The sequence below is a fragment of the Entelurus aequoreus genome, linkage group LG27 (genome assembly GCF_033978785.1).
Source record: "Entelurus aequoreus isolate RoL-2023_Sb linkage group LG27, RoL_Eaeq_v1.1, whole genome shotgun sequence".
Classification (NCBI taxonomy): domain Eukaryota; kingdom Metazoa; phylum Chordata; class Actinopteri; order Syngnathiformes; family Syngnathidae; genus Entelurus; species Entelurus aequoreus.
The window spans coordinates 20027894-20041514 of record NC_084757.1 but is presented as its reverse complement, the minus strand read 5'-3'; the positions used below and the strand labels follow the sequence as shown (position 1 = coordinate 20041514).

General features: G+C 38.4%; 1 long non-coding RNA gene across 2 annotated transcripts in view; it reads left to right on the top strand.

Moving 5' to 3' along the window:
- Positions 1-316: 316 nt before the first annotated feature.
- Positions 317-13621, top strand: part of LOC133644241 (uncharacterized) — a 37464-nt gene continuing 24159 nt past the window's right edge. For both annotated transcript variants that reach the window (XR_009824745.1, XR_009824744.1), the window contains exon 1: positions 317-518. This is a non-coding gene — a long non-coding RNA (uncharacterized LOC133644241). The remainder of the gene's footprint in view (positions 519-13621) is intronic.

The window sequence follows — 13621 nt, the reverse complement described above, 5'->3', positions numbered from 1 at the left end:
ATAATTTCGACTTTATTTTCTTATAATTATGACTTAATGAAGACATTTTTTTTCTGTGGTGGAAACGGGCTTCCATAGCTATCAAATAACAACAATATACATATTGGTAACCAATTTAGTTATGTAATTTAGTAAAACAAACGTCTATTTAAGAAAATGAAAAATCCGCCCACCACCTATTCCTTTGATTTTTCTAAAAAGCAAATAAACGTTGTTAATATCCCTATTTGATTTGAACAAAAAATAAATAAAAAAATAAAAATAAATAAAAGCCAATAAAATAAAATAGTTGTTTCCGGAAGTACCGCACCAGAGATGCTGATTGACACACCTGCTTGACTCGACAAACGACGAGTAGAGACAAGAGACGTTACACAGAAAAAGTTGAAAATAAACTAATAAAAGGTGTAACTAACAAGATGAATCCAACCGGTTACACCTACCAATGAAGAGGGAACCCCAAGAAAGGACGACAGAGAGACTGGAAAACGTTGTTTCCCCTCCATCGAAATGTGCTGGTAAGCTAGCTTGTTTTTATTGACGTATTGCTAATTACGTTTTGCATCATAAGTTTTGGCAAATATTTTTTTAACGAACACATGTTGGTTTAACAGAGAATACATATACTGTAAATATTGCTAATTATGACGTTTGTGAAAACTTAATTTTGTCTCTCGGTTTAATTAGTCGCATATTGTTGTGGTTGATACAGCCCAACAAATATTTGTGCATCGGTGATTGGTTTTTACAGTCAACACTAGTGTTGTCCCAATACCAATATTTTGGTACCGGTACCAAAATGTATTTCGATACTTTTTTAAATTAAGGGGACCACAAAAAATGGCATTATTGGCTTTATTTTAACAAAAAAATCTTACGGTACATTAAACATATGTAATTATTGCAAGTTTGTCCTTAAATAAAATAATACAAGACAACTTGTCTTTTAGTAGTAAGTAAGCAAACAAAGGCTCCTAATTTAATCTGCTGACATATGCAGTAACATATTGTGTCATTTTCCATTCTATTATTTTGTCAACATTATTAAGGACAAGTGGTAGAAAATGAATTATTAATCTACTTGTTCATTTACTGTTAATATCTGCTTACTTTCTCTTTTAACATTTTCTATCTACACTTCTGTTAAAATGTAATAATCACTTATTCTTCTGTTTGATACTTTACATTAGTTTTGGATGATACCACAAATTTGGGTATCAATTAGAGATGTCCGATAATGGCTTTTTTCCCGATATCCGATATTCCGATATTGTCCAACTCTTAATTACCGATACCAACCGATACCGATATATACAATCGTGGAATTAACACATTATTATGCCGAATTTTGTTGTGATGCCCCGCTGGATGCATTATACATTGTAACAAGGTTTTCCAAAAGAAATCAACTCAAAATATGGAAAAAAATGGCAACATGGCACTATATTTTTTTTAACTTGCCTCAAACAGCAGCTTGAAATTTGGGACATGCTCTCCCTGAGAGAGCATGAGGAGGTTGAGGTGGTTGGGGTGCGGGATTGAGGTGGGGACGGGGGGGAGCGTATATTGTAGCGTCCCGGAAGAGGTATTTGGGTATTTGTTCTGTTGTGTTTATGTTGTGTTACGGTGCGGATGTTCTCCCGAAATGTGTTTGTCATTCTTGTTTGGTGTGGGTTCACAGTGTGGCGCATATTTGTAACAGTGTTAAAGTTGTTTATACGGCCACCTTCAGTGTGACCTGTATGGCTGTTGACCAGGTATGACTTGCATTCACTTGTGTGTGTGAAAAGCCGTAGATATTATGTGATTGGGCCGGCACGCAAAGGCAGTGCCTTTAAGGTTTATTGGTGCTCTGTACTTCTCCCTATGTCCATGTACACAGCGGCGTTTTGAAAAGTCATACATTTTACTTTTTGAAACCGATAATTTTGAAACCCATACCGATAATTTACGATATTGCATTTTAAAGCATTTATCGGCCGATAATATCGGCAGTCCGATATTATCAGACATCTGTAGTATCAATCCGATACCAAGTCATTACAGGATCATACATTGGTCATATTCAAAGTCCTCATGTGTCCAGGGAAATATTTTCTTGGACAAATTAAAAAAAAAACGAAAGAAGATGTGATGCCAAAAAATACTGACGTAATCATAGTAGTATCGACTAGATACGCTACTGTAGTTGGTATCATTACAGTGGATTTTAGGTGTAGATCCACCAATGGCGTTTGTTTACATTTTGACGCCGGTGAGCTACGGTGTGTAGTGAAGCATGTTTAGCTATTCCTCATCCTGCAGGGATGATACTTGTAAGAAACATACTTTATTTGTCGTCATGGAGACAAGGATTTGTGATTTAGAAGTAGCTAAAACACTGCCGACTGGGGCTGGACTTTTGCCGCTAGCTAGCTAGCCATGTCGTAAAGCACCTCTTCCTGAGGGCATTTCAGTGTTATAACTTCACCTTTATCGTTAGTTTTTAAGCCAAAATTTGTTCGTTTTCCCTTTTCTGTCTACACACCGTGTCTGCTTGTAAGTACTCCGTGATTGTGCGCTGCCGAATATGCTCGTCTGCTCGTAAACCAGCAATGACACGACGTGACGACGACGGGGGGCCGGTACTTTTTAGTGGCGGTATAGTACCCAATGTGATTCATTAGTATCGCGGTAATATACCGTACAACCCCAGTCAACACTAATCCATATCGCAATGCAACACTATACAATCCTGTTTTAGTGTAATAACATATGATTTAGTTTTATGGAAAATAAAAGGCATCCCATATTATATTTTTTTACCACCTTTAAGTACATCTCAGAGGTTGACAATTTTAACAGCACGCTGATTAGCCTTTTAGCTAAAGAAAAAAAAAAAAGATCAAATTTACAGTTTCCGCATCTGACTGAGAATAGTTGGCAGAGACAGTGGCTTTGCTTTAAAAGGGAACTGCATTTTATTTTGGAATTATGTCTATCATTCACATATATATATATTTTTCTTTTTTTATGCACTCGAACTAGTAAATACAAGCAAGCTAAAATCTGCTTACAATGGAACCACTGGGAGTCGCTCTATTCTGCCTATATAATATAGTACATTGTAATTGGGATTTGTTATATATTGTATATATTATAAAAACATAATATAATATATCTGTATTATAATATCTGTATTATATTATATACTGTATATATAATATGTAAATATTACGTATGCTATATTTTATATTGCTACTATGGTACATTTTTAGTCTACTTTAAAGTAAAGTTAAAGTACCAATGATTGTCACACACACACTAGGTGTGGTGAAATGTGTCCTCTGCATTTGACCCATCCCCTTGTTCACCCCCTGGGAGGTGAGGAGAGCAGTGGGCAGCAGCGGTGCCGCGCCCGGGAATCATTTTTGGTGATTTAACCCCCAATTCCAACCCTTGATGCTGAGTGCCAAGCAGGGAGCTAATGGGTCCCATTTTTATAGTCTTTGGTATGACTCGTCCGGGGTTTGAACTCACAACCTACCAATCTCAGGGCGGACACTCTAACCACTAGGCCACTGAGTAGGTATACATTTTGTTTTCGCCCTCTTTTTTTTGCCCTTGTGTGCATTATCCTTTCCATCCTTTGTAACTGAGCTACTTTGTGGAACCATTTCCCTTGTGGATCAATAATATTTTTCTAAGTCTAAGTCTAAAGCACTGAACAACATCCAAACACTTCTATATCACGCTGTAAGTATATATAAAATGTTGTAACAGACACATTCATAATAACATGTAGCCTAATATTTACGTATTTTACTCATTCTATGCATACAGCATAGTTAATTTCACAAACGCATCACGACGTTTGCTTTTTCCCTCAACAACATCACTGATTACTACTCACCACAGACTTCATGAAAGCCAACAAACATAATAAAACATCACTTACTTTACAGTATCTGCTCCCACTGGGATGTCGACTGTTAGGATGTTGCAATATTCCCGTTTAGATGAAGAATGACTCATAATCCTCACCAAGAAAAAATGTTTGATGAGAAGCAAAAAGCTAAATTTTTGTTTCATCTGCCATCACATGGACAAAGATAAGACCTTCTGGAGGAAAGTTCTGTGGTCAGATGAAACAAAAATTGAGCTTTTTGGCCACATTACCCAGCAATATGTTTGGAGGAGAAAAGGTGAGGCCTTTAATCCCAAGAACACCATCCCTACCGTCAAGCATGGTGGTGGTAGTATTATGCTCTGGGCCTGTTTTTCTGCTAATGGAACTGGTGCTTTACAGAGAGTAAATGGGACAATGAAAAATGAGGATCACCTGCATATTCTTGAGGAAAATCTAAAATCATCAGCCCGGAGGTTGGGTCTTGGGCGCAGTTGGGTGTTCCAACAGGACAATGACCCCAAACACACGTCAAAAGTGGTAAATGAATGGCTAAATCAGACTAGAATTAAGTTTTTAGAATGGCCTTCCCAAAGTCCTGACTTAAACGTGTGGACAATGCTGAAGAAACAAGTCCATGTCAGAAAACCAACAAATTTAGCTGAACTGCACCAATTTTGTCAAGAGGAGTGGTCAAAAATTCAACCAGAAGCTTGTGGATGGCTACCAAAAGTGCCTTATTGCAGTGAAACTTGCCAAGGAACATGTAACCAAATATTAACATTGCTGTATGTATACTTTTGACCCAGCAGATTTGGTCACATTTTCAGTAGACCCATAATAAATTCATAAAAGAACCAAACTTCATGAATGTTTTTTGTGACCAACAAGTATGTGCTCCAATCACTCTATCACAAAAAAATAGGAGTTGTAGAAATTATTGGAAACTCAAGACAGACATGACATTATGTTCTTTACAGGTGTATGTACATTTTTGACCGCGACTGTAAGTCGATAACGTTAGTGCTTATAATAACAATATCGCTAATACTTGATTAATATTCAGGTCACAAAATGTAAATGGAGTATTGTTGCCGCTTTTTGGATGGTTATATATTAGGTTTTATGGTCGGGATAGACGCAATGACATGATGGCTCCCATTGTCGCTTGCCATTTATTTACGTTAGAATGCATTTAAAAAAAAAAAACATAGGCGTTCTTGTCTCTCATAAGGATTGCGAATTATAGGCAAAATTCCAAAAAAAGTGCAGTTCCCCTTTAAGATGTGTAGTGAGGCCTGGAAGTCGTATGTGCAGGGTGGGTAAGAGATGGTGTCATGGCCATGAGGAATAAGGGTTTTTGTTAATACTGTCTTAAGAGCAGTATTGGCTAAGAGAGTATTTTGAAGAAAAAGTCTCTGTTGGCCTGAACTTGGCACTAACAAGGTTTGGTCTGGAGTCCGTCTCTGACCGTTTGTCCTCTGGATATTGAGAGCCGTCTGGTTGGGACAGGCTGTCCGGGTGGGACAGACCATTGTGGCAGGCTGCGGTTGATGTGGAGTACCGACAGAACAGGAAGAATAATAGTCTGAGGTAAATGAAAATTGAGCAGGCATTCTTAATTTGTGGGCAGGGAGTAGGGATGTAATGATATGAATATTTTACAGCAAAGGTTATCCTGTAGTATTGTTGAAAATGCTTAAAAAGTACTTTTAAACTATTTTAACCAAGTTTTTTTGAAAAATAACAATAAACACGCACAAAATAGTTTCTTTGGCAGAAGAATCAATTAATATCGTTCTGGTTTCTTGAGAGCCATATACAAAACCCCAAACTAGTGAAGTTGGCACGTTGTGTAAATCGTAAATAAAAACAGAATACAATGATTTGCAAATCCTTTTCAACCTATATTCAATTAAATAGACTGCAAAGACAAGATATTTAACGTTTGAACTAGAAAACTTTGTTATTTTTTGCAAATATTAGCTCACTTGAAATGTGATGCCTGCAACATGTTTAAAAAAAGCTGGCACAACTGGCAAAAAGACTGAGAAAGTTGAGGAATGCTCATCAAACACTTATTTGGAACATCTCACAGGTGAACAGGCTATTTAGGAACAGGTGGGTGCCATGATTGGGTATAAAAGCAGCTTCCATGAAATGCTCAGTCATTCACGAACAAGGATGGGGCGAGGGTCACCACTTTGTGAACAAATGCGTGAGAACATTGTTTAAGAACAACATTTCTCAACATTGCAAGGATTTTAGGGATTTCACCATCTATGGTCCGTAATATCATCAAAAGGTTCAGAGAATCTGGAGAAACCACTGCACGTAGGCTGCAAGGCTGAGAACCAACATTGAATGCCCATGACCTTCAATCCTTCAGGCGGTACTTGGGATGATGTTCGTCAAGAAATTATCGAGTTTAAGCCCATTATAGAATCCTCTTATCGAATACAGATAGGTTGTTGTGTGTGCACTGAGTTCCAAAAGCCATAGATCAAATCAAATCAAATGTTATATGACTGGGCCGGCACGCTGTTTATATGGAGGAAAACTGGACGTGACTGAGGACAGCATGCGGCCGTTATAGGGTGAAGGTTTCAGGTGAGAGAGGACGCTAAAGGCACGCCCCCAGTGAGCATATAGTGCTGCAATGTGTGTTGTAAATAAAAACATTGCTGACAAACACATTACCAACATGGACGAGGTGCCGCTCACTTTCGACATCCCGGTGAAGCACACAGTGGAGAAGAAGGGGACCAGCACGGTAGCGAATCGATACGCACAACGGGGCAAGAGAAGTCGGCTTTTACTGTTGTGCTAGTTTGCTATGCTAAAGGACAACGAGACTGACTTTGAAAATGAGGAGAGGGAATCTGGCGTGTTTGATGGAGAACTTGCCCAGCTGTTCATTTCGGACACAGAAGCGTAAAATACGACAACTGTTGAACAACTTAAGCTGTACATCAAGCAAGAATGGGAAATAATTTTACTTGAAAAGCTTCAAAAATTGGTCTCCTCAGTTCCCAAATGTTTACTGAGTGTTGTTAAAAGGAAAGGGCCATGTAACACAGTGGTAAAAATGCCCCTGTGCCAACTTTTTTGCAATGTGTTGCTGCCATTAAATTCTAAGTTAATGATTATTTGCCAAAGAAATTTAATTTCTCAGTACGAACATTAAGTATCTTGTCTTTGCAGTCTATTCAATTGAATATAAGTTGAAAAGGATTTGCAAATCATTGTGTTCTGTTTTTATTTACGAATTACACAACGTGCCAACTTTACTGGTTTTGGGTTTTGTAATTGTTTTATGAGTGTTTATGTTCAAGAGTGACTTTCGGTTTATGTGACGTCACACAGGTTCACTTCCTGTTGTAGACACCTCCGTGTATAGTTCTTCAAGTCTATCACTCTGTTATGAGAGAGCACAGTAGGGATGTAACAATATGAACATTTCATATCAGGGATATTCTGACCAAAATTATGACTGTTATCATTATTGTTGACTGTGCTTTAAAAGTATAGACACACTTCAGTTCAGTTAAGTTTCAGTTTATTTCAAACATGCATACGATACAACGTAATGCATCACATATTTCCAGTTGTTTCATTACAGCACGTCCGAGTTTTTTATAATCCTACCCCTTTTCATACCATACCCATTTCCTTGTTCTCCGTAACAGAAAAGTGAATAAATAATAAATAAATAATATACGGTAGTAAGTAAACAAATATTAAATACATAAATAATCTTTATCTAAAAAAAAAAAACTAAAAAAAAACTAAAATATTTTATTAGACAAACAATATACTTTCTTGGCAGGAGAAACAAATTGAATATTGTTCTGGCTTCTTATGAGCCATATTATCGTTATTTGAGTGTTTATCTTCTTCTATTTGAATTTGTAAAATGTCTCTTGTATTCATGTTAGCATTTAAAGGAGAATTTCACTTGTTTTTGGCATTTTGCCTATGGTTAAGAATCATTAAGAAAGAAATCACGACAGATGGATTAAAAAAAAAGCATTCTAACTATTAAATACATTTGAACAAAAGTCCGCTTACAATGGAGCCTAAAGAAGCCGTTCAATTCTGCTTGTAAAGCCCCTAAAAAAAACATCCAAACATCTCCTTAGGGGTTTTATATACATGATGTACAGTATTTATATATTTAATGTAGTAACAGGCACATTTATAATATTTGATATTTATGTAATTTGAGAATTTTCAGCATACGCTGCGCATTAATTTAAAAAAAAAGAAAAACGCATCACGACATTTGCTTTTTTTTTTCTTCATCATTGATTTCTGCTCACTGCAGACTATGAAAGCCAACAAACATAATAAAACATCACTTACTGTACAAGTTCTGCTGTCATTAGGCTGACGACTGCTGGGATATTCATATATTCCCATTGAGGTGAAGAATGACTCATAATCCTCATGAAGAAACGGGGTGGAGGGAACTAGTGCTTTTCGTGTGGTCCTTGCCAGTTCAAGGTCCCATATGGCGGTCAAAGTGTCCCAACTTGTCGGATTATCTTCTCAACCATCTACTGTCCAGGTGAGATGCATGATTTATTTATCTACAATAAACCTACAGGGAGCAGGGAAGCGAGGAATCAGTAGACCACTCCATGATGTAAACATAGGGAGACACGCAAGTGATTACGTCGCCGCTATAAATAGTTGGTCCGTGTTAGCGCTTATATTAACAATGTCACTAATACTTGGGTAATATTCAAGTCACGAAATGTCAATTGTGCATTGTTGGCACTTTTTGAATGGTTATTTATCTGATTTTATGGGCGGAATAGTGGAGCTCCCATTGGCTCTGCTGTAAGCAGACTTTTATTCATATTAGAATGCATAAAAAAAAACATCACGTTTTTCATAACGATTGTGAACGATTGGCAAAGTTCCAAAACAAGTGCAGTTCACCTTTAAGCTAGCTTGCAGTAGCTTGTTTCTCCAGTAAATGAGCAGTGTCACCGGTCCGGGATTTTATAGATTATCAATACTAGTTTTCAAAAATATTTTAATTTGAAATGGTAATATTAACCGTCGGGAGTTTTACCACGGTTTGTAGAAAATGGATTAGAAAGGACAGATTTAAAAAAATAACTTGGGACTTGGGACTTCCGGCGGGCCGGATTTTGGACGCTGGCGGGCAAAATTCGTAGTTTGGGGACCCCTGGTTTAGTATTTTATACGTAAGTAGTAAAACCTTGAAGTCACATCTTAAGTGCACAGGAAGCCAGTGCAGGTGAGCCAGTATAGGCATAATATGATCAAACTTTCTTGTTCTTGTCAAAAGTCTAGCTGCCGCATTTTGTACCAACTGTAATCTTTCAATGCTAGACATAGGGAGACCCGGAAATAATATGTTACAGTAATCCAGACCTAATGAACGCATGAATAATGATCTCAGCGTCGCTGGTGGACAAAATGGAACTAATTTTTGCGATATTACGGAGATGAAAGAAGGCTGTTTTAGTAACACTCTTAATATGTGACTCAAATGAGAGAGTTGGGTCGAAGATAATACCCAGATTCTTTACCAAGTCTACTTGTGTAATTGTTTGGCCGTCAAATGTTAAGGTGGTTTTATTAAATAGGTGTCGTGTCTAGCAGGACCGATAATCAGCATTTCCGTTTTCTTAGCGTTAAGTTGCAAAAATAATCATTAGTTGCAGCCCTACATTCTTCAAGACAAAACAGATGGAAACTTGGAAAAGCATGGCGGTCTACAACTTCTTTGTGTGTGGCTGGGTCACGGAAATTGCTATCAAGACTCCCCCGGATAATAAATATGCATCGTTTTTGCTCGGGTAAGGTTGCATTTCATGATTTAACTTTGCGTCTACTGATGTTTGTTGTTGTTGCTTGCGCCCTTTACGAGTAGCATTTTTTCCCCCTTCTTTATCAAAATATGACTATAGATGTCAACATTGTATATGTGCTGAAAACTTCATTGATGATTGTTGCCTTTGGTAAAAGCTTAAGTCTTTTAGGTTTTGCTCACATTTACTTTCTTTTATTTAGACACTGTGAGTTGGTGCTTTTTAAAAAAACAAAACGTAGCATACATGTGTTTGAAAAATACAAATATCAAGATAATACTTAATGGGAAATAATAAACATTAAAAATATATCAAACAAACCTTTAACAGAGTAATCACTGCAAACTCATGCATTCTTCGACTCTGCTCTCTTGGACTGGAGTGTGAGCTGCATGCTTTTCTTGTCGTTTCCTAAAATCTGTCACCCTTCCTCCCTTTTTAATTACCTCTCAAGGAACTCTGAAGACATGTTTATCCTTTTCGCGATTCGTACGGCCGAAAACAACACAAGCATAGGGAATTTTTTCTTTGAGAAAGGCCAAATGGCGCCTAGTACCCATTGAAAACAGAGCTAGCTTGACCACCACGCATATTCGGTAAGATCCCAACAATATACAGATGATGAGCTCCAAGTTTTAAAAGCTTAGAAGTGCTTAGCAGATCCAGTTCTAGATAAACTCTATGTATCATGTCACTATGTATCATGTCACTATGGAGAACCGGCAGCCACCTGCTATCCGATATTGTCTAAAACCAACAGTATTTGCAAATATAGTTGGGTCCTACCTAGGGCTGGGCGATATGGCCTTTTATTAATATCTCGATATTTTTATGCCATGTCACGATACACGATATATACCTCAATATTTTGCCTTAGCCTTGAATTAACAGTTGATGCATATAATCACACCGGTATGATGATTCTCTGTGTCTACATTAAAACATTCTTGTTCATACTGCATTAATATATGCTCATTTTAAACTTTCATGCAGAGAGTGAAATCACAACTAAGTCAATTTAGCAAAACTGTATTTATTAAACAATTATTAAGCAGTGGCACAAACATTCATGTCATTTCAAAACAGAAAGTGCAAGATTGTCAGAGACATTTCAAAACAAACTATGAGTGCACTTTTGTGCATGATGTCACTAAGATGACATATCAATAAAACACTAAATTAAAGTGCACTTTTTGTACAGAACGCCACTACAATATTTTAAAACAAATAAAGTGCACTTTTGTACATGATGTCACACAAGATATTTCAAAAACTGTAAAATAAAAATGTGCTGCGTAATAGGAAATCAAAATGTGTATGTCCTTCGCAATGTGGTAGGTTACTGCGGACGTTCGCTCCTTCTGTTTTTGACTATTTTTTTCATACGGTGTTGATGTGGAAATGGAAGATGCCAGGCGCAATTGGGTCAGTGCTGGTTGATTCAGAATTTTGTTGGGTGTGGCACCGGCCAGAGATGTTGACATACAGAGTTTCAAGCACTCCTTATTCTCTAGCGGGTACACATTAGTAGTGCTGCTACTTTTTGTAGCAACGCTTTTGCCGCTTACTTGACATATTTTGTTGCTGTTCAACATCTTCCCGCTTGAAGCCAAACCACCGCCAGACGATGGACCCGTGCTGTTTTTCTTGGGAATTAATTTTTCTTCCTCCATTTGTTACCTGATTCGCACCTTCTGTCTCTCGTATTACCACTCGCACCGCTCCGCCTGCACCATCTGAAACAGCTAACTTTACCCATGCCTCTACCTCTCTGCTCCGCGAGAGCGTATGACGTTGCACGCGCGACAGTATGTGACGTATGTAAGAAGGTGCACTTGTTTTATCTCTCTGTGCGAAAGAGAGACAAGAAAGAGTGAGAAAAGTCCGTAGTGTAACGCCCGCAGCTAAAAGCAACTGCGTGAGAACGTATACTCGTTTACTTACGAAATAGTCATTTTCTACATCACACAGAGACAAACCCAAGATATATCGAGTATTTCGATATATCGCCCAGCCCTAGTCTTACCCTCTCTTCCCACTAAAGTTGCTCTCCCTTTCACAGTCTTCTTCAATTATCCTAATCCTTCTGCCGACTCTGTGATGTTTTCTCCCCTTTTTACCCTCCAACAGTCACCAAGGGACGTAACGGCTAATGTAAGAAATGTAATGGTCCTCCTCTCTCTCCATGCACCCCTGCTCTTCTCCACTTTTTGCCTGCTTGGTTGTGTTCCCTGTGCCCTAATTCAATTCTACATGCTTTCCTTGGCTGGACCCAAGCTCTTTCTAAAGTTTCTCTCTCTTGTTTTCTTCCATTAAATCACTCTTCACGCTCTTATTTCCCCTTCCAAGTTTTGCGTCCCAAAAAATGTCTCTCCTTCTGTCTTTTTTTGTCCCACTTGGTCTGCGTTTACAGCTTTTCTCTGATTTGCTACCTCTGGTGTGTTCCATGAGTGTCCCGCTCCTCCTCTCGAGCCATCTGCCACTGTCAGAGTGAGCATGACCCTAAAAAGGGTCATTCTCAGGTGAGGGATATCACTTCACCCTCCTGTCTCATTCTATTCTGTCCTCAGTCGCCATTAAACTCTGTTTCCTTCAGTTTTTTCTTTCTCCTCAGCATCCTCCATGGTCCCTTCTGTCTTCAACGGTCGTGATTTACAAACTACAGTGGAACTACTACGGTTGAAAACAATTCATACCCCTGCAGGTCAACCTGTAATTTGTGGTATCAAATTGAATGAATCTTTTTTATGGTAAAACTGCTGCCATGACAGGTCATGTAGTGTTTTAGGTAAAATTGTAAAAATAAGTTACAGCTGTGAAATTAAACTAAAATAGTTTAAACTACTCATGCCAGAGTTTTTAAAAGTGAGACAGGTTTCCCCTGAAAGGCACCCAAAGACTTCCAGGGAGGCACAGCAGCTTTAGGAAATATTTAAATAAAAATGTAATCCTGCTGAGCTCACTTCAGTTGTGTTGCTAAATATAGACAATATAGACCAGGGGTCCCCAAACTCCGGTCCTTTCTAGCTAGGGTTGGGTATAGAGTATCGAGTATCGATTGGAACCGGGACTAACTTTCAGATTCTCCCGGTATCGTTCAAAAGTTTAAATTTCGATTCCTATTTTCGATACCCAGTCCGCCGACCGGATAAAAAAAAAAAAATTTTTAAAAAAAGTCAGCCGAACCGGAAGAAGAAGCCGCTGAGCACCAACGAAGAAGCGCCCACCGCCGGAAGTGTTAGCATAGCCGAGCGAGTCAGTCAAGCTCAAGCATGGACAGTTGGCGTCGGCGGTCGAAAGTGTGGCTTTACTTTACAAAAAAAAAAAAAAGAAATAACCGCGAAATAACAGAGCTCCATGTCCATCAAGAAACGAGTGGAGAGAGAGCTGCAGATGTACCAGGACGTTCCACCGATACTTATGTCTGACGACCCTGCTGCATGGTGGTGGAACCAACAAAAGACTTATCCTTTGCTGTCAGATCGCGCTTTCTCCTATTTATGCGTTCAAGCTTCTTCCACACCCAGCGAACGTGTATTTTCCACAGCAGGAGACACTATCTGTCCAGAACGCTCACGCATCCTGCCTGAGAAGGCGGATATGGTCATTTTCCTAAACAAGAACTGTCTCTGATTTTATACTGTACCTGCTGCTAATCTGGACTGGGTTTTGCAAGTTGTTTCTTATTGTTTATTTGCTTTTCTGCACCAGGTTAGCCCATCAGTGGGAGCACGGTAACATTTTTAAGTACCTGCAGCATCATACACTTGTGTGTGTAAATGTGTTTTCATGAGGTTTTCAAAAATAAAGCTCTCTTGAGGAAAGTGTACCCCTGGGAAAATGTATTCATAATTTATAATATTTATATTCAAGTTCATAGATTTGA